Source organism: Ixodes scapularis, unplaced genomic scaffold, assembly GCF_016920785.2.
Source record: "Ixodes scapularis isolate PalLabHiFi unplaced genomic scaffold, ASM1692078v2 PGA_scaffold13__105_contigs__length_92229423, whole genome shotgun sequence".
Classification (NCBI taxonomy): Eukaryota; Metazoa; Arthropoda; class Arachnida; order Ixodida; family Ixodidae; genus Ixodes; species Ixodes scapularis.
This window is the reverse complement of record NW_024609839.1, coordinates 29,341,648-29,366,307: the sequence shown is the minus strand read 5'-3', so window position 1 is coordinate 29,366,307 and position 24,660 is coordinate 29,341,648. Positions and strand designations below refer to the sequence as shown.

The window sequence follows — 24,660 nt, the reverse complement described above, 5'->3', positions numbered from 1 at the left end:
GAGCTGGCATCGGCAGGCGCCTACCAAATGAACCATGTGTGGATGTTGCGGCTACGCTCCCCGGCAGCGAAGACACGTTCGGTGGAGACCAAGGAACTACTAGTTAAAGGTGGGCGTTGTCTAATGTTTGACCCGGTCAACATGAAAGTCAGAGTCAAGTTGCACTCTGTTCCTTACGACGTGCCTAACTGCCAGGTGCGTAAGGAACTAGAGCGGTTTGGCGAGGTCGCCGATATCAGCAGAGACCACTTCCGCGAGAAGGGCTTTGAGAATGTCCAGACGAACACTAGGATTATACGCATGAAGCTCAAAGATGGAATCACCGTGGACGACATGCCACGCGAGATTCGAGTCGAAGGCTGCAAGGTTCTCGTTTTGGTGCCTGGGAGGGCCCCTCTCTGCCTTCGGTGTCGACGCAAGGGATACTAAGGAGACACTGCTGCGTCCCCGCAATGCACGGAATGCCACCAGTTTGGCCATGAGGGCACAGACTGTGTCTGTACCTGTACAGCAGTTGCCCACGAACGAAAAGACCTAGAAATGGACGACCGGCAGATGGACGAGGCAGAAGCGGAAGCGGCGACGGGGGAGACGGGGCCTCAGACCCCAAGCGTCAAAGAAATGACCGGGCATAACCTCGTAGAAAAACGGGGAGATGCAGCAAGGGCAGCTCAAAGGGGACAACACCAAGGAAAATAAGCAAACGAAGGAAGGTGCCGAAAAGGAAGGCAAGTGTTTGCCCCAAGTCACGGGAACAGCGAAAGAAACAAACCCCGAGGAGGACGAGCAGACCCGAGACTGCGAAATCGAAGCGTATGAAGACGTCGACGCCAACCAAGTTGCAAAGCGACAACGAGAACTTTCCCAAGCCTCAGCAGAAGACGGAGGTAGAGGTGGTTTGCCGTGGCAAGTGAGTGGACCCAAGAAGTTTCGTACTGGGACCAAATCTCGGAGCCAAGTGGACGGTTGTAGACGTAAAGACTCCGTGTGAGTGGCAGTCATTGGACGACCGGCATGTACTTACGTAGGTGAAAGCGGCGTTGAAGAGCGGGGTTTTCCTTTTCATTGGTATGCCCGGAAAACTTTTACTTCATAAGCAAACACGCTTGAACCTATAGTGTACCTCTCCGGTGTGCTACTTTAAACGTGCGAGGGTTAAATTCTCGGAAAAAAATAATACCACTTACAAAGACTGGTAAATGACGAAAATATAGACGTATTTACCCTTCAGGAAACCAAAATGGATGATGACGAACAGATAATGCATGCTTTAAAACCATTTATGAGCAGATAGGAAATAGCAGTGAGTCATGCCATCGGCAACTCGGCAGGGTGTTTTCTATTTCTTTCGAAAACTATTGAGCTGACTGATCTAAAAATTGCCACTGACAATGAAGGGCGACTTATTAATTGTGATTTTACTTTAAAAAATCAACCTTGGCGGGTGCTGTGCGTTTACGCGCCAAATAAAATTAATGACATGGAAACATATTTTCGACAGGTAGAACAGTACATTAACTGTGACAGATATGTTGTCCTCTTAGGCGATTTCAACTGTGTAAATAGGCCATAAGATAGGTCTTCAGCTAATCTGCTTAGCGACAGGAGTGTGCAGCTTTTACAAACAATAATAGATAATAACGAATTAGAAGACGTCCCAGAGATGCTTAATACGCAAAACGAATTACGATTCACACACTATCAGCTGGCCTCACATGCACGTTTAGACAGGATCTATGTGCCTACAGACCTCGCCCCATACACCATGGGATACTCTGTCAAACCGCTTCCCTTCAGTGATCATTGTCTAGTAGCTGTAATGGTGGGGAAGAAGGAAAAATCACGGCCTAAGTTTAATTGGCAGCTCTGGAAACTTAATGTCACCCTGCTAAAAGATGAAATATTTGCAAAAGGAGTGACAAGCATTTTAAATGAAATAACTGCTAATAGGGGCCTAAGTTACATAGAGAAATGAGAGGATTTTAAGCAAGAAGTGAAAGCATTAGCAATAGAAAGGTCGTGTATTTTAAACTTTAATTCAAGGAAGGAAGAAAAAATGATGCAGCAATACTGGCACAATTTGCTCAAAGACGAGAGCAATAAACCGGGTGAACTGAGAACAGAGATAAATGCAGTAAAAGCGAAGCTTCAGATTTTTCAAGATAAACGGTATCGTGGAGCGGTTGTGAGGGCGAGGGCTGAAATTTCTTCTGGGCGAACAGCCCACAAAGCATACGCTGGCTGACGAACGGAAGTTTGCGCTTGCGAAGGAGATAACGTCTATGGACCAAAACGGTGTTGTCAGCTCTGACAAAGACGACATTAAAAAGGCGTTTGTCGCCTACTACGTCGAACTGTTTGGAGGCAAGGGCAGGCCCAAAGACATGACGGCTATCAATGATCTGCTTCGGAGAGCACCAGAGCTCTCGCAAGAAGCGAAAGAGTGGATGGAAGAACCCATCACACTGTCCGAGATCGACAGAGCTATCGAGGGACTGGCCGCCCACAAAACGCCTGGTCCTGACGGTCTCTGCGCAGAGTTCTACCAGCATTTCCGCGCCCAGATTTGTACTTTTTACCTTCAAGTTGTACGAGAAGCTTATGAACCCCAGGCGTTACCGCCTTCGCTCTTACAGTCACATACGAAACTAATACCGAAATCAAATGACACTCTTAAACGACGACAGCCGTCGGGCTACCGCCCGATAGCTTTAAGTAACGTTGATTACAAAATATTTGGAAGGATTTTGTCGAAACGAATTCAACACGTAGTGACTGATCTGATAAGGGAACACCAGACTTGTGGGATTAAAGGCAGAACTATTCAGACAAATATTCATGTAGCTTAAACCATTATCGAAACTGCCGATTCCGAGGGAAGTCAGGTTGCAATGATACAAATTGACCTGGAGAAGGCTTTTGACAGAGTGTGTCATGGTACACTAATGCATATTCTATCTAAAGCTAATGTTGGGAAAGTTATTTGTGAAGGCGTAAAGATGGCCTACACTGGATGCACCTCACGATTGGTTATAAATATCTCCGTTACCGAAAAGATAAATGTATTTTCTTCTGTGCGGCAGGGGTGCCCCCTGTCATTATTGTTGTTTAGTCTTTATCTTGAGCCGCTATGTTTCAGCATTATGGAGAACGAGCACGTGGATGGGTTTACGATGGGTAGCGCAGAAGTAAAAGTTTTAGCATACGCCGACGATATTGCTGTGTTTTGTAAGGACAAAGGAAGTGTCACCAAAGTTTTTGAGTTATGCAAAAAGTTCTGTGATGCGACGGGAGCCAAGATCAATAAGGAGAAGTGTCTTGGCGTATGGTGCGGGGACTGGGCCACAAAGCCGATTTTTTTTAGGGTATTCAGTGAAGCGACTCTCTAAACAAGTACCTTGCAGCTCCGCTAGATCACTTGAAGAAAAGCACGCCATATTGGGAGGGTGTTACAAAGGATTTAAAAGAACGTAAGGGTAAATGGGTGGTCGCAACATGTCAATTTTTACAAGAGCTACAGTGTGTAATATTTTTTGGATTGCAAAACTTTGGTACGTTTTACAGGTATTATACTGCACGCGCAGCTGTATTCAAAAGATGCATAGGGTGTTTGCCTTGTTTATTTGGATGAGTGCTGAGGAGCCGATGCGAAGAGATAATATTTTTATGCGTCCTTCCAAAGGAGGACTTGGGTTATCACACTTGTTTATTCGACAACTCGTTTCGTGTTTTCTTTATTTACGAGAACAGAGGCACCCGCTTCTGCGGGTTATGTTTCAAACAAGGCTAGCAAGCTTCATACCGTCTTTCGTTGTATCTTCGAAGATCGGACCCCCTGCAAAGATGGTTGGATTTGTCAAAGAGGTTATTGAAGCTTTAAAGTTTTTAAGTGTAAGGTATTCTTACGAATAGTTGGCTTCGGTCACCCGAAGAAAGTTGTATCGCGACTTGCTTGACAACCTTTTTCCCGTACCGCTGTATTGGAAGTATTTCGAAGATAAACCAGGACAGGACGCCTTGGCTCGCGTTAAGAAAATGGCCATACCTCCAGCAGCAAAGTCGTTTTTCTTTCGCTTGCATAGCGAGAAAGGGGTTTAATTGTGCCTGGCGGAGTCAACTGCCCACTGTGTAAGGAACCCGAAACGATTGAGCATGCCTTCCTGTATTGTTGGGACGCCATTTTTCTTTGGGATGTTTTAAAAAAGAACCTTAAAAAGGAATTATGCATAACGTCGTATACAATACGATTCCTTCCTGTTGAGCGTTATTCTGATGTTCATATGACATTATTATGGTTCTTGCTCTCTTCAGCTTGTGGAAATCTCGTATGTCTGTGAGGCATGCTGAACAGCCCCCGAAATCTGCACGCCTGTTTTTCATTCAGATGATTACACAAGTCAAGAGTGTATGTGAGTACAGCCAGACACTGCCCGAGTGGGCAGATACGTGGGAGAGTTTGTGCAAGGTAAAATAATTTTAAATGTACAGCTACCCAAAAGCATCGGGTAGTGGGTTTTAGTGTAAACATGTAAATACGCGCTGAATGAAAGAAAATGTGCGTGGCCGAGTGCATTCTGTTTCTGGCTGCCGATAGGAGCGGACGCAGAATGGGCTCCGTGCGAGCAGCGATAGCGGCCGTCGAGGGTCGCGGTGACTCGGCATCTTCTGGTTCAAACGACTATCGTATCGTCCTTCCTCCATTGCCAGCCGGCGAGGCGATGAAGCGTGCAGTTATTCTGCACTGCGACATCTCCGGAAGACCCTACAGGCTTGAAGATTTTCGGAAGCCGCTGAAAGACATCGGCGTGATCGGGGAGGTGACCGGAATCGGGGCATACCAGATGTCGCATGTCTGGCTCCTCGATATGCGGTCGGACGAAGCGAAGAAGAAGCTGCTCGACGTCGGGCAGTTCCTTGTCAAGGAGAAGGCGTGCCTCGTCGTGAATCCGACAAGGCAAGAAGTGCGGGTTAAGTTACATTGGGTGGCGTTCGACGTGACCAACGACACGATACGACGAGCCTTCGGGGAGTACGGCGAAGTGAAAGAGGTGACGCGAGAGAAGTGGAGGGTCGCCGACTTCGAAGGCGTGGAGTCTACGACGCGGCTCGTCCGGCTGGTGCTACACGAGGGCGTCTCGCTGGACCGTCTTCCACACCAGCTGCGCCTTGGCAGTGGCGCGGTTCTGGTGGTGGTTCCCGGCCGGGCTCCGATGTGTCTACGATGCCGCACCAAGGGGCATATTCGGCGAGACTGCCGGGTACCTAAGTGCTCCGAGTGCCGCGCATTTGGACATGTGTCGGCCGACTGCACACGCTCGTACGCGGGTGCTGTTGGGCGTGGCACGGACGGAGACCACAGCGAACTCGTTATGGACGAGGACGAGGCGGAGGGCGCAGCGGCGCCTGCAACGGCTCAATCCGAGCCGAGAGAGGCGCAGGAAGGGGCCACCAACACCACCGCTGTGACGAGCGGTGCTGACCTGCAGCCGGTGGCGGTGACTTCGAGGCCGGAGCAGCCGGAGGCGCAACAGTCGGCCACGCCGGAGTCGGGCATCAAAGAGGTCAATGCCTCTGGAGTGGATGTTCCTCTGTGCGACGATGTCAACAGCAACTCGGAGATGGAAGTCGAGTGGGCAGCGTCAAAGCGTCGCTGTGATGCCAGCCTTGAGGCATCGCAGGAGCGTCGGCTTAGTCAGCTTGAAAAGGAGTGGAAAGTTGTCGGCGGAAGGGGAAAGAAGATGCGAGTCGCCAGTCAAGGGCGGTCGTCGTCGCTTCCACGCGGTGACAAGACGGCGGCCGGAACGCCTGCGGGCATGGAACACTGCGCCTCGTGAAACTGAGGGGGTAAGCACCGAGTGCTCCGTCTGATCCATTCTACCATCGTGTCTCTAGATAGGTTACTGCGAATTGCGACCCTAAATGTACGAGGGCTGGCTGCTGGGAGGCGGCAGAACCAGCTGTATCGCCTCGTGACAGAGCAGGACTTGGATGTTGTCGCGATCCAGGAAACGAAAGTTGAGGGCGAAGACCAGACGGAGCGCATGGTGAGACCTTTTACGGCGCGTTATGACGCCTGTGTTAGTCACGCGGTTGGGAAGTCGGCGGGATGTGTTCTTTTTGTTCGCAAATGTTTAGGGGCTGTTATCCATTCAGTGGTCACATGTGAGTTGGGGAGACTGGTCGTTTGCGATTTTTCTTTCGAGGATCGAGAGTGGCGCATCATCTGTGTATACGCGCCAACTAGGGTTCAGGAAAGGCGCATATTTTTCGAAAGTGTTCGGCACTACTGTGATACTGAACGGGTTGTTTGTTTGCTGGGGGACTTTAACTGTGTGTGCTCTGCACACGATAAAACAAGCTCTACTCCGTACCAAGACTCGAGCACCGTGCTTTTAAGCGACATAGTTAACGACTACGGCCTCGAAGACGTGGGAGAATGTGTCAATAGTGGGAGGGGCGTTCAGTTTACCCATTTTCAGGGGACCAGTCATTCCCGTCTAGACAGAGCGTATGTATCGCTGGAGGTAGTACCATTTTGTTTCGACTACACGGTGTGTCCTATTTCCTTCAGCGACCACTGTCTGGTCAAGTTCTGCGTTGGAAAAAAATCGGGAAATCGAAAAATATTTAGTTGGGACTTATGGAAACTAAATTGTAAGCTGCTGGATGACGACATTTTTAGAGCTGATGTCGAGGCCGCAATAGAAAAATTAAGGGATGTAAAGGCATGTGGGTATAGGCTAAGCTGGGAACATTTTAAGCAGGAGATAAAGATGAAGGCATTAGAACGAGGTAGTATAATTAAAAATGAAGAAAACAAAATTGAAAAAGTGTTGCGTTTGAACTTGGAAATGTTGGTCAAAGAGGAATGCAGAATGCCGGGAGCGTGTAAAGACGACATTTGTTCTGTGAAGGAAAAACTGGAGATTTTAGATAAAGAGCGTTATCGTGGCGCACTTGTCAGGGCGAGAGCGGAACGGTTCATAACGGGGGAGGCGCCGACTAAACGAGCACTGAGCATGGAAAAAAGATACGCTCGTCGTAATGAGATAACTGAGGTCGAATGTGACGGTGCAGTCACGAGCGACAGGGTGGAAATCGAGCGCGCCTTTTTTGATTATTACTGTACCCTATTCGCGGCGAGTCCAGTCGATGTGGAGAGCTTTAAGCGTGACTTTTTGCCTTTAATGCCGCGGTTAGACAACGCAACAAAAGAGGTTTTGGAAGCGACCATCACGGCCGAGGACGTTTTGTTTGCTATTGAAGCCCTGAACCCGGGAAAGTCCCCTGGGCCAGACGGGCTCAGCGCTGCATTTTATAAGGCGCTGAAGCATGAGCTTTCAATAGTACTGGCTAAGGTCTTCAATGAGGCTTTCGAACTAGGTGTCCTACCTCCATCCTTCTTGTCGTCCCACACCATTTTAATCCCGAAAACTGAAGACACTGTCAAACTGCGACAGGTAACTTCGTATAGACCTATCAGTTTAACTAATGTGGATTATAAAATACTTATGAAGATACTGGCCAGGCGGTTGCAGACTGTAATTACGGAAATAGTTGGCCCCCACCAAACATGCGGTATTAAAGGTAGGACTATCTTAACGAATATTCATAAAGCACGGAGTGTGTTGGAGTGTTGCGACGCCATGCAGAGTGGCGTGGCAATGCTACAAATAGATCTAGAGAAAGCGTTTGATCGGGTACCGCACGACGTGTTATTGGCTGTTCTTGATCATGTTAATATTGGGTCAGTGATCCGCGAAGGAGTACGCATGGCTTATAGCGGATGTACAACGCGCCTTGTAATAAATCATTCCGTAGGCAAGCGCATTCAAGTGCAGCGCTCTGTTCGTCAAGGGTGTCCCTTGTCACCTCTTCTTTTTTGCCTTTATTTGGAATCGCTCTGTTTAAGTATTATAAGGCATGACATTGTGAGTGGGTTTAAATTATTTTCATCTGAAGTTCGTGTCCTTGCGTACGCGGACGACATCGCTATTTTCTGTACGAGTCACGAGAGTATCATCAGTGTTGTCAATATAGTCAAACATTTTTGTCGTGTAAGTGGTAGTGCGGTCAACTGGCATAAATGTCTGGGCTTCTGGCATGGAGAGTGGAGTGTTACCCCAAGTGCGTTTGCCAATGTTAAATGGGTCACCACTCCTGTAAAGTACTTAGGGGTGCCCCTTGAGTATTATCGTGTGAGTGAGGAATATTGGCGCAGTCAATCAGTAGTCCTTCGCGAGAAAGCCGAAAAATGGAGGGGTAATGGGTTTTCGATGTTTGCGCGTGCCACAGTTTGCAATTTATTTCTTGTGAGTAAACTGTGGTACGTTTTGCAGGTGTTACACTGTTCGCGTGTTAACGTACAGAAACTGCATCGTGTTTTTGCGGTGTTCATCTGGGGCTCGTCTTGGGAGCGAACAAGCAGAATGAACCTTTTCCGAAGAGTTCGCGAGGGAGGACTAGGCTTATCGCACCTGTTTTTGCGCCAATTAGTAAACCGTTACTGTTATTTTCGTGATGTTAGTGATCCGTTTTTGCGTACGGTTTGTCAAGTAAGATTAGGTCGATGTTTGCCTGAGTTTGTTGTTTTCTCGTCCAGTGTGCCCGGCGGTATTCATGGGTACCTCAAAGAGGTAGTCGCATCATGCCGCTTTTTGGCGGCCCGTTTCTCTTTGGAATATTTGAGTGTAGTACCCCGTAAGCGGTTGTATAAGGATGTTTGCGATGCTGTTTTTCCTGTTCCATTGTACAGGACCATGTACTCTACAGGCCGAGGACAGGACGTCTTGAAACGTGTGAAAAAGATGTTAGTTCCACCCGGGGTCAAGTCTTTTTTCTTTAAATTGCATACCGGTACATTACCGGTTAAAACGTGGATGGAAGAGAGGGGCTTGTTTGTCCCGTGGGGTGTTCATTGTTTCCTATGTAAAAAACCAGAGACTATTGAACATGTCTTCTTGGAGTGTTGGGATGGCGTCTTTCTTTGGGATGTCCTACAGCGCACCTTGAAGAAAGACTTTCCACTTGACTCTCACGGGATTAGATACCTGCCGGTAGAAAACGAGGGTGGCGCCCCATTCGATCTTGTTATGTTGCTGGGCCTGCATGGTATCTGGAGGTCTCGGATGGCTGTCCGCCATGCAGACCGTGATATGCGTGAAGCTAAGGAGTATTTCCGTGAAAGTATTATTTCATTTATTGAAGTTCATAAGGCTCAGAAATGCGCGCCTGAGTGGCTTCCTTGCATTGAAAAGCTGGTGAACATGAGCAAATTTTAACCCCGCACTGCTAGCCGCAAGCCGGCTGGCAATTTTAGCATTACCTCTTGTATGCGTACTGTCTGTGACTTTAGTTACTGTGTACTGTCCAAGTCCGGCAATAAAGAAAAAAAAAAAAAAGTGCGTGGCCGAGTGGTTAGCGTGCTTGACTGTCGCGTGATGGACCCGGGTTCGACTCCGGGGAGCGGAATTTCATTTTATTAATTCTTTCTACATGGCGTTCTCTTAAGTTCGAGAACCTTCTCGTCCGATCTAGTTACGAATGTTCTACGAACCGAACGTTCCAGAAGCCCGCGCCTGTACAAAAGGGGCTCCGCATGGCATGCCGCAGCCAGTCTCGCCCTAGCGCTCAATCCTGCGGTTTCGCCGACATTGACGCCCGCGACGCTCTGCTGTATTCTCCTGTTCCCTTTTTGTTTTGGACAGAAGTTCTCCCCATTAAACGTTTAGTTTCTTCAGTTATCATCGCCTCATCAATTGTCATTCGTGACATTTTGGTGGAGGTGCGGGGTGGTGCATTCTATGCCCGTTGAGCGTAGCCTTCCGAAGACATCTCGGCCAAGCGACGTGCTCAGCCCCGGAAGGCTACCCTTCGCCAAAGACACCGAACCCCGAAGAAGCCGCCGTATCAGAGGTCAGTCCCCTGAATTGGGTCTGCTGCCGGACAAGCCCAAGCCGAAGAAGACGACAATCTCCAACCAGTCGCAGACCCCGGCCGCCGCCGTCGTGTACCTGCCCGTCGCTCCCCGCACTCCGACGCCCTTTTACGGCGAAGCCCACGAGGACGTAGAAGATTGGCTGCAGCATTACGAACGAGAGGCCCGCCATAACTGATGGACGCCGAAGCAGTGCCTTCAAAACGTTTGCTTCGTTTCAGAGGCCACAGCACGGAATTGGTTTGAAAACTACGAAGCGTCACTCATCTCCTGGGAGCAACTGAAGGCTGAGCTCCGAGGTACCTTCGCTCACCAATAGCGGAGAGAACGCGCCGAAGAGCTTTTTCAAGCGAGGATCCAAGGCCCTAATGAGAGCGTCGTTAGCTTTGTCGAAGATGCTCTTCGACTCAGCAGCCGCGCCGATCCTCAAGCCTCCGAAGCAAAGAAACTGAGAATCCTAATGCGAAATGTGAAGGAGAGCATCTTCGGGCGCTTAGTGCGATGTCCAGCTACGACCGTCGAAACGTTTGTAACAGAGGCGACCAACATTGAACTGGCCCTGCAAGCACGAGCCGCTCACTTCCATCGAGCTCCTGGCGACGCTGCACCCACGCCGTCAAGCTGCGCCCTCAGCGCCTACGCCGCAGTTGTTCGTCCTCCGCAGCCTCCTGTCACCCGGCAGTTCTCAGCTGCACCACGACGAGAGGTCTCTTCGCCGCGGTACGCTCCGCGTCAAGAGCAGCGTGGACCTCGAAAACCGACGTGTGGCGCACAGATGACGGTCGCCCGGTGTGCTTCCACTGCGGGGAGGCTGACCACGTTTACTGAAGGTGCCCCTACCGCCAGCTCGGCCTGCGAGGATTGGCGCCAAACGACCGTCGACCTCGCTTTGGACAATGACCAAGGGACATCGAGGAATACCTCCGTCGCCCTCCGTCACCAGCGCCAACGGCACCACGAGGCTCCCGCTCTCCATCCCCCAGACGTTCTGCATCGCCTTTCCGTCGGTCGCGCCGTGACAGCCTGTCCCCTTTGTCTCGTCGGGAAAACTAAGTGTGGCAACGCCTGGAGGTAGCGTTGCCGAAGACGACCGAACTAAAGAGCCTCCAAGCACGCCGGAGCGCTCCCACTCTCTCGACGCCACGCATCACAACGACGCGCCTGCAACAGTGTCCAACAACCTAAACGTCGTCATCGACAGCCACGACGCATCGGCACTTGTGAACACCGGAGCAGACTACTCAGTCATGAGCGGGAGGCTCTCTCGCCGCCTTCGAAAAGTCACGACGCCGTGGGATGGACCTCAAATACGAACACCAGAGGACACCTCATTACACCAGTCGGGAGATGCACTGCTAGCGTCGAGATCCACGGTGAGACGTGCCCTGTGAAGTTCATCATTCTACAAGACTGTTCCAGAGACGTTATCTTCGTCATGGACTTTCTGTCTGAATACGGCGCCGTCATCGACCCTGGTGAAAACAGATTGACGCTGCGCAAGCCTGTTCCGCCTTCAGAGAAACCCTAAACAGAGTCAGCCGCCGTCCGAGTCGCTGCCGACCACATGAACCTGCCACGGCGGTCAACTGTTCTACCCGTCGTGTTCTGCTCGATTCAGAAAGAAGTAATTGTATCGGGCACGATAAGATCATCGTCATCTGTTACGTATCATGTTTCGGAAAGCAGCACCACTTGAAACGAAACGCCGAGTTGATCTAAAACAGCAATAAAATTATCACTTTTACATTTCAAAGAGCGTATATTTAGATGTAAGATCGTGGTCGAGCCTTTGATTCCTGCATATCGCTTTTTTTTTTTAGCAGGCGATAGAAGTTCATGGTATTCGGCCATGAGGCTAGAGATTAAAAAAAAAACAAGTCGTGTTGCCATGTCCCAAGCTTGCTTGAACGTGAGCGATTTTTCTCCAAAAAGCCTTTGGTGTAGACGCTTATCTTGCACGCCACACAATAAACGGTCTCTGAGCATAACGTCCAGTGGTAACATGGCTGGGTTCGATACCGACGGGTCGACGGCTGTTGATGCTCCAGCGCTTGTTGTAGCCATCGCTGGTCGTGTCAGCACGCCGAAATTGCAGTTGGCGGCTAATTTCTTGAAAGCAGCCACATAGGCAGCGATTGACTCACCGGGCCGTTAATCGAGGCGTTGGAATTTGCTCCGGCTGAGCAGTTCCAAAGGCCGTGGGTGATAATGTTGCTGGAGCAAGGACATAATGTTTTCGAAGCTCACCTCTCCAGGCTTATACGGGACCGTTAGGGCTTGTGCTGTCTCATAAAAGTGTTGGGGCGGCTAATCAACAGATCAAAATGGTATTATTATATCTATAATGGGCTTGCTTTGGGCTTTGTATAGAGCTAATAAAAGGAAATTTAACTTAAGTACAGAAAAGTAAGGACCTCTTAAAGTTGACCAAAACTTGACCTAAACGACGAGTTTGACGTATTGTTTAGAAAAAAAATAAAATTCCTAAAAAAATTTGAATACGTCAAGGTATCTTTATAGTACCTATTAAATGAGGAGAAAAGTTAAGATAGAGGAGGACAATAAGTAGTGGCAGCAGAGGGTGTCAAACACGCGACCTGCAACGGCAGGCAAAAATACTAGTTTCTGCCACTGCGGCTTCTACGCTTCGTAACTCTAGAACGAAAAATCTGCGGAACATGCGCTTTGTGCCGTCCTTTATTTGAGAAATGCCATCAAAACATATAGTTTTTTCGTCAAAATTAAAAATTAGATTCTATTAGCCTACCTGATTTGAGATGGGTATTTTCATCTCAACTCGGGCATTGCAAAAGGGTCTAATTTTTAATTATGAAGAACAAAACTATATGTTTTGATGACATTTCTCAAATGAAGGGGGGGGGGGGGGGGGGGGGGCGAACCGCATGTTCCCCAGATTCTTTCTTCTTGAGTTACGAAGCGTAGAAGCCGCAGTGGCAGAAACTAGTATTTTTGCCTGCCGTTGCAGGTCGCGTGTTTGACACCCGTTGTGGCGCTAGTTTGTTTCCTCCACCCTTTTAACTTTTCACCCTCATTTAATAGGTAAAATAAAGATACCGCGACGTGTTCAAATAGTTTTAGAGATATTATAGTTTTCTAAAAGAAATGTAAAACTCACCACTCAGGTCGATTTTTGGTAAAAGTTTGACATGTCCTTACTTTGTCTGTACTTAGGGTAAATTTTCTTTCTTTAGCTCCATAAAAGACCAAAGCAAGCCCAATATAGATATAATAATATCATTATGATTTGTTGACTACCCGCTCTGCTACCTTCCCGTAAACGTTGTGAAAAATAACAAATATTGAAAGTTTAGAATTTATTTTCTCAAAATTCCCATATTTGTAAATTAAAAAAAAAGATATATATAATTTAGATATAGTTGTCAACTAAAAAAAAACAATCTAAAAATGTAAAATTTTGGTTGTATCTCCTCTATTTGAGTCGCAATCGCGTGAAGCGTTGTGCTCATTTGAGTAAAATGCAGCAACCTTACCGGCATTGTGTGCCTTCACGATTTCGAAAATATGTTTTTATTTTTGTTTACGTCTTTCAAAGGGGAACATAAAGTAGGCGAACTTGTGATATTTTATTCTTGTAATTTAAAACTTGAAATAAGAAAGGAATCACATAAGCACACTACAAAACAATGAGTAACAGTTATTTACAAATCAAAAGGCAACGCAACATATCAAACAACTTTCTATATAGAACTGTTCAAAGTGAACAAGGGTTGCTACTCATTACTCAGCCTATTACGATAGAATGATACATTCTCACACCAATCAAATCTTGTACATAATTCTTCGGGAAATATGCGCCGGGTTACGAGTTGTGTGAAAATAGTCAATACTTCCTCCAGCCGCCGTTCGACGACGTTGAGCGCAAAGAGCGCATGGGACGAGTCATGGACGATGTCGTCGTTCACTACGCCGAAGTTTAACGTACCCTGTTCGGTCGTAGCCACGCAGGTAAAGATGGAAACCAACTGGCTCTTCCAGTGATGTCCTTGGACCGCGCGTTGGATCACGACACTCCATTTTGCAGCAAAATTTAAGTGCGAGATGACGGCACGTTGAATTCACATGTGCTTTCTCGAGCCATGTGGCTCTTCGCTGGGCGCGTCTGATGAAGAAGTTGGGAATGTATTTTTTTGTCCACTTTTGAAACTCGTTAAAGGAAAATCAAGGAGATTAATGTACAACATTTGAATGATGTGAGATTTATAATTCAATCGTAATATTTATAATTCAATCGTAATAGGCTGTATAATGAGCAGCCACTCTCGTTTACTCTGAACCGTTCTATATGGAAACAATTTTGGACGTGTCGCGAGGCCTTTTCATTTGTATATAATTGTTACTCATTGTTTTGTAGTGTGCTTATGTGATTTCTCTCTTATTTCAAGTTTTTAATTAGAAAAGATATCACAAGTTTGCCTACTTTACGTTCCTTTCTGGAAAAGTAAACAACAATAAAAACATATTTTCGAAATCATAGAGGCACACAACGCCGATAAAGGTTGCTGTATTTTAGTCAAATGAGCACAACATTTCACGCGATTGCGGCTCAAATAGAGGACATACAACCAAAACATTACATTTATCGATTGTCTTTTGTTGTAGTCGACTATTATATCTAAGATAAGTTTTAAAAAAATTACAAAATTGGGGTTTTCGAGAAAATCGATTTCAAACCTTTAACATTTGTTAGTTTTCATAACATCTACGTGAAGGTAGCGGAGCGGCTAATCCACAGCTCATAACGATGTTACTATATTGCCGCGCGCGCAGCTGGCCAAGTAGGCAGCGCGCGCGTGGCCTAACGGTTATCGCGCCTGCGTCCCATGCGAAAAGCCAGGGTTCGATTCCTGGGCGCGACGTGTATATTGTTTATTCCTGCAATTTAGTGTACTGTAAAATTCGAGAATCCTGTTGCTTCTTCGAGGTCTGAATGTTCTACGCGTACCCGATTATTCCACAAGCCCACGCGTCTACATAATGGGTTTCGCGTGGTGAGCCAAGGTCAGTCTCGCCCCAACGCTCGATCCTGCGGTTTCGCCGACATCGACACCCGCGACGCTCTCCTGCTTTCTTCTGTTTCCTTTTCCTTTTATTAATTTGTGCACAAGTTCGTCCCATTAAACGTTTAGTTTACTTCAATTTTTGTCGCCTCATCACTTGTCATTCGTGACATCTTAGTGGAGGTGCGGGGTACCATCCTATGCCCGTAAAGCATACCCCTACGAAGACACCCCGACCGAGTGAGGTGCTCATTCCCGAAAGGCTACCCTTCGCCGAAGAAGCCGTCGGACCAGAGGTCAGTCCCCCGAATTCGGTCTCTTGCCCGAGAACCGGAGGAAGAAAATACCGACCATGACCACCGCACCCGTCGTCATCCTGCCCGTCACTCCCCGCACTCCGACGCCCTTTCACGGCGAAGCCTATGAGGATGTCGAAGACTGGCTGCAGCATTACGAACGTGTAGCTCGCCACAACGAATGGACGGATGAGCAGCGCCTCCAGAGCCTGTACTTCTCGCTGGAGGGCACCTCGAGGCACAGGTTTGAAAACCACGAAGCCTCCTTCACTACATGGGAGTCCTGCGTCGCCGAACTGAAGCGGACGTTCCTTAACCACCACCGTCGCCAGCGAGCAGAGGACCTACTTCAAACAAGGTTGCAGGGCCCCAACGAAAGCGTGAGCAGCTTTGTTGAGGATGTCCTGCGGCTAAGTGCCCGAGCCAATCCGGAGGCCGCCGAGGAAAAGAAACTTCGAGTCCTCATGCGTGGCGTCAAGGCAGGCATTTTCTGAGGCCTGGTCCGCAGCCCCCCGACGACCGTCGATGCTTTTGTGAGTGAAGCCACCAACATCGAGCGCGCACTGACGGCCCCAGCAAGCCACTACCACCGAAGCGCCGGTGCGCCTGCTGCTCCAACTGTCGCTGCTTCCCTTCTCGACTTGAATACCAGCGATGCCGACAGCCTTCGAGAGACCGTCCGTGAAGTCGTCCGGGAAGAACTGCGCAAGATACTTTCCGTTGCGGATCACCCGTCCTCACAGTCGCTCGCCGAGGTCGTCCGGGAGGAAGTTCACCGAGCCTTCCAACCTGAGGTTCCGATCAACACGACGACGCCAGAGGAGCCGACTTTGAGCTACGCCGCCATGGCCCGACGACCGCCGCAAGCTAACCGCCAGGCCACGGCGCCACCCCGACGAGACCCTCCGATGCCACAGTATCCTCGACGCCAGGAAGGACAAGTTTAGGACGTCCGCCCGGAGCAACCCTTGCCGAGGAAGACCGACGTGTGGCGAACGGCCGACCGACGCCCGCCCTGCTACCACTGCGGGGAAGCCGACCATGTGTACCACCGATGCCCATACCGACGACTCGGGCTGCGCGGATTCTACCCAAACGACCCGCGCCCCCGGTATGGTGAACGCCCTCGGGAGATCGACGAGTACCTGCAACGACCTCAGTCCCCCGAGCCTGCGTCCCGCCGAGAGTTCCGGTCACCTTCGCCACGACGTCCAGCTTCGCCGATGCACCGACCCCGACGTGAAAGCCTGTCGCCCCTCGCTCCTCGCCGGGGAAACTAGGCGCGGCAACCCCTGGAGGTGGAGTTGCCGAAGTTCCGTAGAACATTCAAAGTCCGAATGTTCTTCGGGTCGCCGATTATTCCAGAAGCCCACGCGTGTACATAAGGGGTTTCGCGTGGTGAGCCAAGGTCAGTCTCGCCCCAACGCTCGATCCTGCGGATTCGCCGACATCGACGCCCGCGACGCTGTCCTGCTTTCTTCTGTTTCCTTTTTCATTTAATAATTTCACCACAACTTCGCCCCATTAAACGTTCAGTTTTTGTCGCCTCATCACTTGTCATTAGTGACAATATCTATAATGGGATTGTTTTGGGCTTTCTACAAAACTAAAGAAAGAAAATTTACCTTAAGTACAGAAAGTAAAGACCTGTCAAAGTTGACCGAAAATCGACCTGAGTGACGAGGTTGACATTTTCTTTTTAGAATACAATAAAATATTTACAACTTTTTGAATACATGAAGGTATCTTTGTGGTACCTATTAAATGAGAGGAAAAGTTAAGATGATGGAGTAATAACAGTAGCGGCAGCAGAGGATGTCAAACACGTGACCTGCGACGGCAGGGAAAAAGTTTCTGCCACTGCGGCTTCTACGCTTCGTAACTCTAGAACGAAAAATCTGGGCAACATGGAGTTCGCACCCTCCTTCATTTAAGAAAAATCCCTCAAAACATTTTTTATTTCGTAAAAATTAAATAATAGACCCTTTTAGCTTGCCGGATTTGAAACCCATATAATGCGAGTGATCACTTGTCAATTTTATTTTGAAATTATTGACATTGAACTTGCTATCAGGAAACGGAAGTCAAAGTTATCAGTTGCATTTGACGGTGTACCGAGCCTTATTGTTAAAGTATGTTCCTCCATTTTTGCGCCCATTTTAGCGCATATTTGTAACTTATCGTTGCAGAGCCTTACATTTCCTTCCCTGTAGAAGAACTATTACTAGGCCAGTACCTAGAATGGCATAACGGATGATGTAAAAAATTACAGACCTGTGTCGTTGCTATCTCTCTTTGCTAAGATCTATGAAACTGTTTTATTTGAGCACATTTGAAACTTTTTTAAGCATCAAATAAGCCCTTCACAACATGGCTTTGTGCGTGGAAGGTCTGTTGAGACAATACTGGTGTCTTTTTTTAATTTTGTTTCGCCTTTTGTGTGTCAACGTGGACGGGTACTGTATATGTTTTATATTTGACCTTTCTATCGCTTTTGATCTGGTAGATCATTCGCTCCTTACACACGAACTAGAATCCTATGGCGTGTGTACCTCCATTTGTTCCCTGTTGGTAGATTATTTGTCTAATAGACACAACTCTATCCACGTTCTTGGCCATCACTCCCAACCTTATGTTCCTTCTTCGGGTTTGCCGCAAGGCTCCATACTTGTGCCGATCTTCTTTAATGCTTTTATTAATGAATTGAGCTCAATCGTTCGCGATTCGGTCATCTTGCAATATGTCAAACTTTTTACGCAGATCATATCCTTGGAAGGCTGTGAAAACTTGTGGAGGATGTTGGGTGTGTATGCAATGGCAGTCGTCAGAATATGCTAAAGCTCCATCCTTCTAAAACCGTTATTATGTGTTTGTCTAAAAAGGTAGAAAAAATAAACTTTTGTTACCAGATTGGCAATGATCCGCTGTGACGAGTCGAGTGCACGCGTGATCTTGGTGTATACATAGACTCTTTGTTATACTTTACTGTACATGCTAACAGCCTTATAAATAACTCTTTGTGTAAGCTGGGCGTTACTGCTAGGATCACGCGTGAGTTCCCCACATCAACCTGTATTCTACGGTTGTATTTCTCGTTAATACCGTTCAAGTTGGAGTTTTCCTCTGTAATCTGGAATTGTATTAGTCTTACGAACCAAGAGATGATTGAAAATGTTCAGAAGCGTTTCTTTTTCGAATTGTCTATGATCGTTACACATGTCGTACTGTTTATTATTATTATCCGAGACTGTTGGAACGATGCAGATACCCTACTTTGAGTTCTAGACGGCGTGAGCGTGATGAAGTTTTCCTGTTATAAATGTATTCATGGATTAATTGATTGGCCAGGTCTCACATGTGCTATTAATATTCACGTTCCGAGACGAGTTTTGCGGGTTTTTCCGACTTTCCATGTTAATCACATCATCCAAACCAGTCCCGGCTCCCATGACTTGTATTCAGCACTTCTACAACACCCTCAGTGGAGCAGATATTGATGTTTTAACCCAACTTTCGTAGCTTTTAAGTCTTCTGTAACTAACCCGTGAACATTTTGTTGGGCATAATTATCGAGGTGTCAAGCTGTGCATGAGCACAGAAAATAAACAAATGAATGAATGAATAGATGAATATATATATAATTCTTTTTTTTTTGGGGGGGGGGGGCACGTTTTGTACAGTTAAAACCAATCCATAAAAAACAATTTGAATAAAATAAAACAGACCACTAGCTATTCACAAGCAGCAATACTTTGGTGGCCGCAGACCCAGCACCGCTGAAATGAAGTGTCAGGTTGTGCACTTCAGCGTGACAAAAGAAGTCTCGTCTTAAGCCCGCCGCCGTTGCGGACTTCATTAAGGGCCGCCCGCGCGAGTCAGTCGTCTTTGTGGAGATTCCCTCGTACAGTCGAGGCCTTCATTTTTGGGCTTTCTTTCATCAAGCACCATCTCGCCGCTCGCCGGATTTGAATTGGCTCGCAGTCCAATCTTTTCGACCTCACGGGAAGCGGCGAGGCTGTCTTCTGCGCTCATCGTCTAGTGTCGGGTTTCACGGGGATGGTTCTGCGGGCAACCTCAATCGCTCGACAGCTCTGCCAGTCCTTTTGGCAAGGCTCAGTTTTATGCTTTCCACGTGGTTTAGTTCACAAATGGGCTTTTTACATGAAATTCACACTTGATTCAAAGATCCAATTTATTTATTTCGAATTGGCTTTAAGTCTGCGGTGCCTGACGGCGGAATAGGACGCAGGGCACAATTGTTTTTCAGTCTTTTTCATGCAGCCCCGAACTTAAAATAAGTCCTTTCTAATTGCCATCTAATATGAGTGCCAACTTCGAACCACGAAGAACAGGCGTAAAACGACGATTGAAAGCAAGGAAAAGACACGAGCACTCTTCATATCTTTGGGAAGGTGTGCAAAAACCGCTTGAAATCCACGAAGGGACTGTTGCTTCAACACCCTACCTGCAGCAGAAGGAATGCTGACTCTTGGCACAAGTTCAAGTGGTTCGTTCAGATTGCCTCTGCATAAAAAAATAAGCACCTGCTTCGACTGCCACTAGTTTTTCTGTTCAGACAACTGAGGAGATTGTCCCACGTGACCTTCTGAAATAAGAGAGATTAAACGCACGAAGATGCAGATATTTAAAAGAAATTTAACGATCCAAAAAATAAATAGAGAAAACGAGACTATAAAAACAGATGGGAGGCTTTTGAAAACAACACGCATTATTCCGCATTAAAGCAATGCACGCAGAAAAAAGGCGCGGCCGTGTTTTCTTTCAAAAATTTTTTTTTTTGATCGAGCATCTTCAATATAATGCTAGAAGTAGGCAATTTTGTGACCGTAGTTCGTTGGAAAATTTGTTATTCTCTATTACTTGTTACCGAAGGAACACCGCTACATCCCTAAGCGAGGTTTTCTGAAACTTCCGTCGAAAGCTATTCTGCTTCGTTGCCACGAGTCTCTCGCTGTGGATTGGCAGTTTAGCCAGTGCAGTACAACCGCTAAAACGTTGAAAGCAGCCCAATTCTTACCAGATGTTGAGATCTAGTTCCAAGCTCCCAGAGTTCCATGGCCTCCCTGTACCGACATATGCGGTAGAGGAAGAGGCGGCAGAGGAATCACCTTCTGGGTTTGTTTGTATTTGACTTTATTTGGAATAACGACATTCGTAGGCGGGTGATGTATTTCTGATTTTGAAAGACTTAGAGATGATTCTATGTAAGTATTTTAATTCAAGTATACTATAAGATATTCAAATCCACGGCTTCACTCTCGGCATATATATTGAGCTTGTTATACACTCTCAGGAAGTAACTACGCCCTAAAATAATTTCACAATTTCACAACACAGGACCACTTCCCACCGTGTTAAACGCGAACATCGCTTACATAGCAGGATTTATCATTAAGGCCCTCGAAGAGTAGAGATTTTTCTTCTCTTGGCTCAAAGCATACAAATGAAGCAACGGCATGTTTAAAACTAATGGGACTTACAACCAATCAGACACGGGACTTACAACCAATCAGACACGGGACTTACCTCTCAAACCTAAATTAATGAAAGTAATAATTACAATAAAAATATTTCTACATGGTTCTTCCCCACTTAGAACAAACGAACGTATTGAATAAAAGTTGGTTTCTTTAATTTTGCCGTCTCCATAAAAGTAACCAGTGTTCGCAAGCGTCGCGAATGATGAACACGCGAGCAAAAGTGTGACTGCTGTAGTCGACAAGTTTCTGAGGCCCTTGCTCGTAAACGTGGGGAGAACAGTCACCTACAGTGGCATATCAGAAAAGGCTACAAGGAAAGCACTTCCATCGCAAGGTTTTCAGGATTTAAATACCCTCTAGCGCAGTACAAATTCCTTTTATACCGCAACGGTATTATCACATTCGTCATGTTTCTCATCCCTCACGGAAAGATGATGGGCACTGCACAGTGACCGAGGGTTCATGCCAGAAGCCTGCTGCATCATGAAAGCGCGAGAAACGAAACACACGAGAAGAAGCACAAGGAACCTCAGGTGTGAGCTACAGCCGACACCGCCCATGTCAACCTAAACAATCAAGCAATGATATTCATCATGATAGTCGATCATGGGGTATCAGCAATGATACCCCATGATCATCGCAATAGACAGCGTGGGCAAAAGGAAAGACCCCTCGGAGCACGCACCGCCTGACACCGGGCGGTGTCGGGTGGTTTCGGTGCTTGAATTGCAGTTTCTTGCGAAGCTGGAATCGGTGTGCTCGATGCCATGTTCCTCATGTGAACGACGGTCCCCCGAGCTAAAGTTGGATACAGTGTCACCAAAAGAAGACAGCATCGCCTGAAAAGGACAATGATGTGTGTTCAGTAATGTGTACGGGCAAGTGGACAATGTTCTGATACGATTCCGCCGAGCGAATGGGATGGCGTAGGCGCGCCTTTATTTTCCTTGGGCTGTTTTAGTCTTGTCGCGCGATGTATTTAAGACGTCACCAGTTAAGGAATTTCTACGTAGAGTTATCGATAAAATATTGGCGAATAACTTGCTACACCTTTTTTGCTAAGGCCCTCTTACAAGCGTGGGTAGCCAACGATAGGACGGGCGACTAGTGTAATTAATGTTACTTTCAATAACCTTAAGTTTTTTTTTGTTATCTATTTATTTATTTATTTATTTACAATACTGCGGACCTTTTGGTCTACGCATGAGAGGCACCATAAAATACACCATAAATACACACTCACACACACTGTGTGGGTAAAGCGTGCGCAGGCAATTCGAAGTGGCCTGCGCTTACTTTTTACGTGCAGTACTTAATTTCTTTAAAAAAAAATCAGTTAATGGGACTCCAGACAGGCCAGGGCTGCAACAACTAACAAGTTCTTCTGGCAGAGCGTTCTAATCAATAATTGTTCTGCAAAAAAAAAAAAATGAACATTTGAACACATCGTTTTTGTATTGATACAGTGCAATGAACCACTTGCTATATCCCCCAAGCGTCCCCGCCCGCCCTTGCGGAATCATGGGAACGGTGCTCCTTCAGCTTCCTAGTGATCGGTAATTCCGTCCTAATCCCTGGTTACATAGCTTTTGAGCGTAATTCAAAGTCACCCCGAACAAGCGCCTGATATATCCTAAGGACCTGTCATATCGATTTTAAAATTTCTCCTTAATGTCAGCGTTCTTCATACTCTGCATGGTGTCCACCCTTCAACCTGGATGAGCTGCAGATATCTCTTACATTATCATCATTCTCGTACAGCTTCATAGACGCTGACATTAAGTTAGAAACGCTAAAACTGCTATAAACAGCCCCCCTGACTTTGAGCTAAATCCTGATTTTTGTTGTGAATTTTCGGTTTTTTAAGCAATTCCTGCTAAAAGAACGATCACGATATTGATAATATTATAAGAGATTTCGGCAGCTCAGCCAGGTTGAAAGGTGGATCGCATGCGCAGTACCAGATATGCTGACATTGACAAGATATCTTAGAAGTGATTTGGCAGGTACTTGGGGTATATCTGGCGCTTGTTCAAGGTGACTCCGAATTACGCTCAAAAACTGTAATCATGGAGTTCTTCGAAAAGTAGCCAATTGTAGGGAGATGGAGGAACACCATTCCCACGATTCCTCGAGTGTGGGAAAGGGCGCTTGGGTAATAGCATATGGTCTATTGCTATGGTGTTGCTCGTTCTTTTGGGAACAGGCTGTCGAACACAATAAATATTTTTCGGAATCAATTTTTGTCAGTCCGTTTACCATTTAAAAAATTCTTTCAATCTACAAATTTTTCTTTTGTTCTCCAGGCTACTTATCAGCTGCGCCTCAGCTCTCATCGCAGTAACAAACGACGTACGCCTATATTCTGAAAAAATAAATCGAAGGGAATTTTCTCAATCTTTTCTACTTGTGTGATGTGTTTTTTGGCCTGTAGGGTTCCCATACGCAACTTGCGTATTCCAATATCGGACGCACAAATGCTTTATATGCAGTTAATCTAACATCTTTAGTTGCATGTCTCAGGTGCCTTCTAAGAAACGCCAGTTTTTGTTACGCCCTTGACTTATATAGTCCACGCGACTATTCCAGTGTAATGTATTACTAAAAATCACACCTAGATACTTACATTCATCTACTTTCGCAAGTTCTGTGCTTCTTATAGTATAACTAAAATCTAACACTTTGTTCTTGTTGGTGATACGGCAAAACACCGTCTTGTTAAAAATTAACAGTCATGCCCCATGTAGTACACTATGAACTAATTACCCAAGAGACTCATTTAGTAACTCTTTGTCACAAAGTGCAGTAATTTTAGGAAAGAGCATACAGACATCCGCGAAAAGTTTAACATGTACAGAAGGTGGCAGATTATAAGCTATGTCGTTAATATAAACTAAAAATAAGAGTGGTCCTAAAACCGAACCTTAAGGTACTCCTGAATAAACTGCCAATAGGCGAGCGCATACATTGTTATAACTGACCATACGGCGTTCGGTCACTTAAATATGAACGCATCCAAATTAACAAACTCCGATTAAGACATAATTTACGCAGCTTTTCAAGCACTTTGTCACGCGGAACACGCTCAAAGGCCTTTGAAAAATGCATGCATATCACGTCATTCGGAGCCGGCACGCTTGCCGACATGCAGCTCATGTCACTCTTACTGATGCAGGTTTTCTCCGTGCTCGGAACGACTGTCTTGCTCGGCGTGGGCAACGAAACAACAGCAGCCCCGTACTTTCACGATGCTTCTACGAGTACGACAACTGGATGGCACGTGTCGACGGGCATCAGCGTTATCGTACTGTCAGTCATCACCGATTGCAAGCTCCCCTTGGATAAGCCGTTCGACGATGGCGCTCTGCCGGTCTTCAAGGAACCATGTGACCACAACGGAGGCTATACAGACGCGCGGCACAATGGCTTCGTGGGATTCGGATCCGGCACGCTTGCCGACATGCAGCTCATGTCACTGTTACTGATGCAGGTTAGTTATTACTACCCTATTCATGTTCGAAAACTGCTCTGTGCGTTGCCGGCTCCTCCCATGCCAAGTTTCGGTACCGATTATTGTAGGCGAACCAATCTGCAAATGTCGCGCAGACGATTTCGCCTTTTCGCAAACCGCGTACTATACCTGATTATTTTGTTGTTGCTATCCGGAGATATAAAACTAAATCCGGGTCCTCTTACTTCTGTAGAAGTAGATTTACTGAAAAGTCTACAGAGTGGTCAGGCAAGCATTATGAAAAAACTTGACTCTATAGAAAACAGGTTCACCAAGCACGAAACTGTGATAGCCGAAATAAACAATAAACTTGGAGTCGCAGAGAGACAGGTAGAAGCCGTTAACAAACTGGTATCTGCACAAGCTAATTCTATCA

At 46.8% G+C, this 24,660-nt stretch overlaps 1 pseudogene; it reads left to right on the top strand.

Moving 5' to 3' along the window:
* Nucleotides 1-655: 655 nt before the first annotated feature.
* Nucleotides 656-24,660, top strand: part of LOC120844636 — a 41,579-nt pseudogene continuing 17,574 nt past the window's right edge.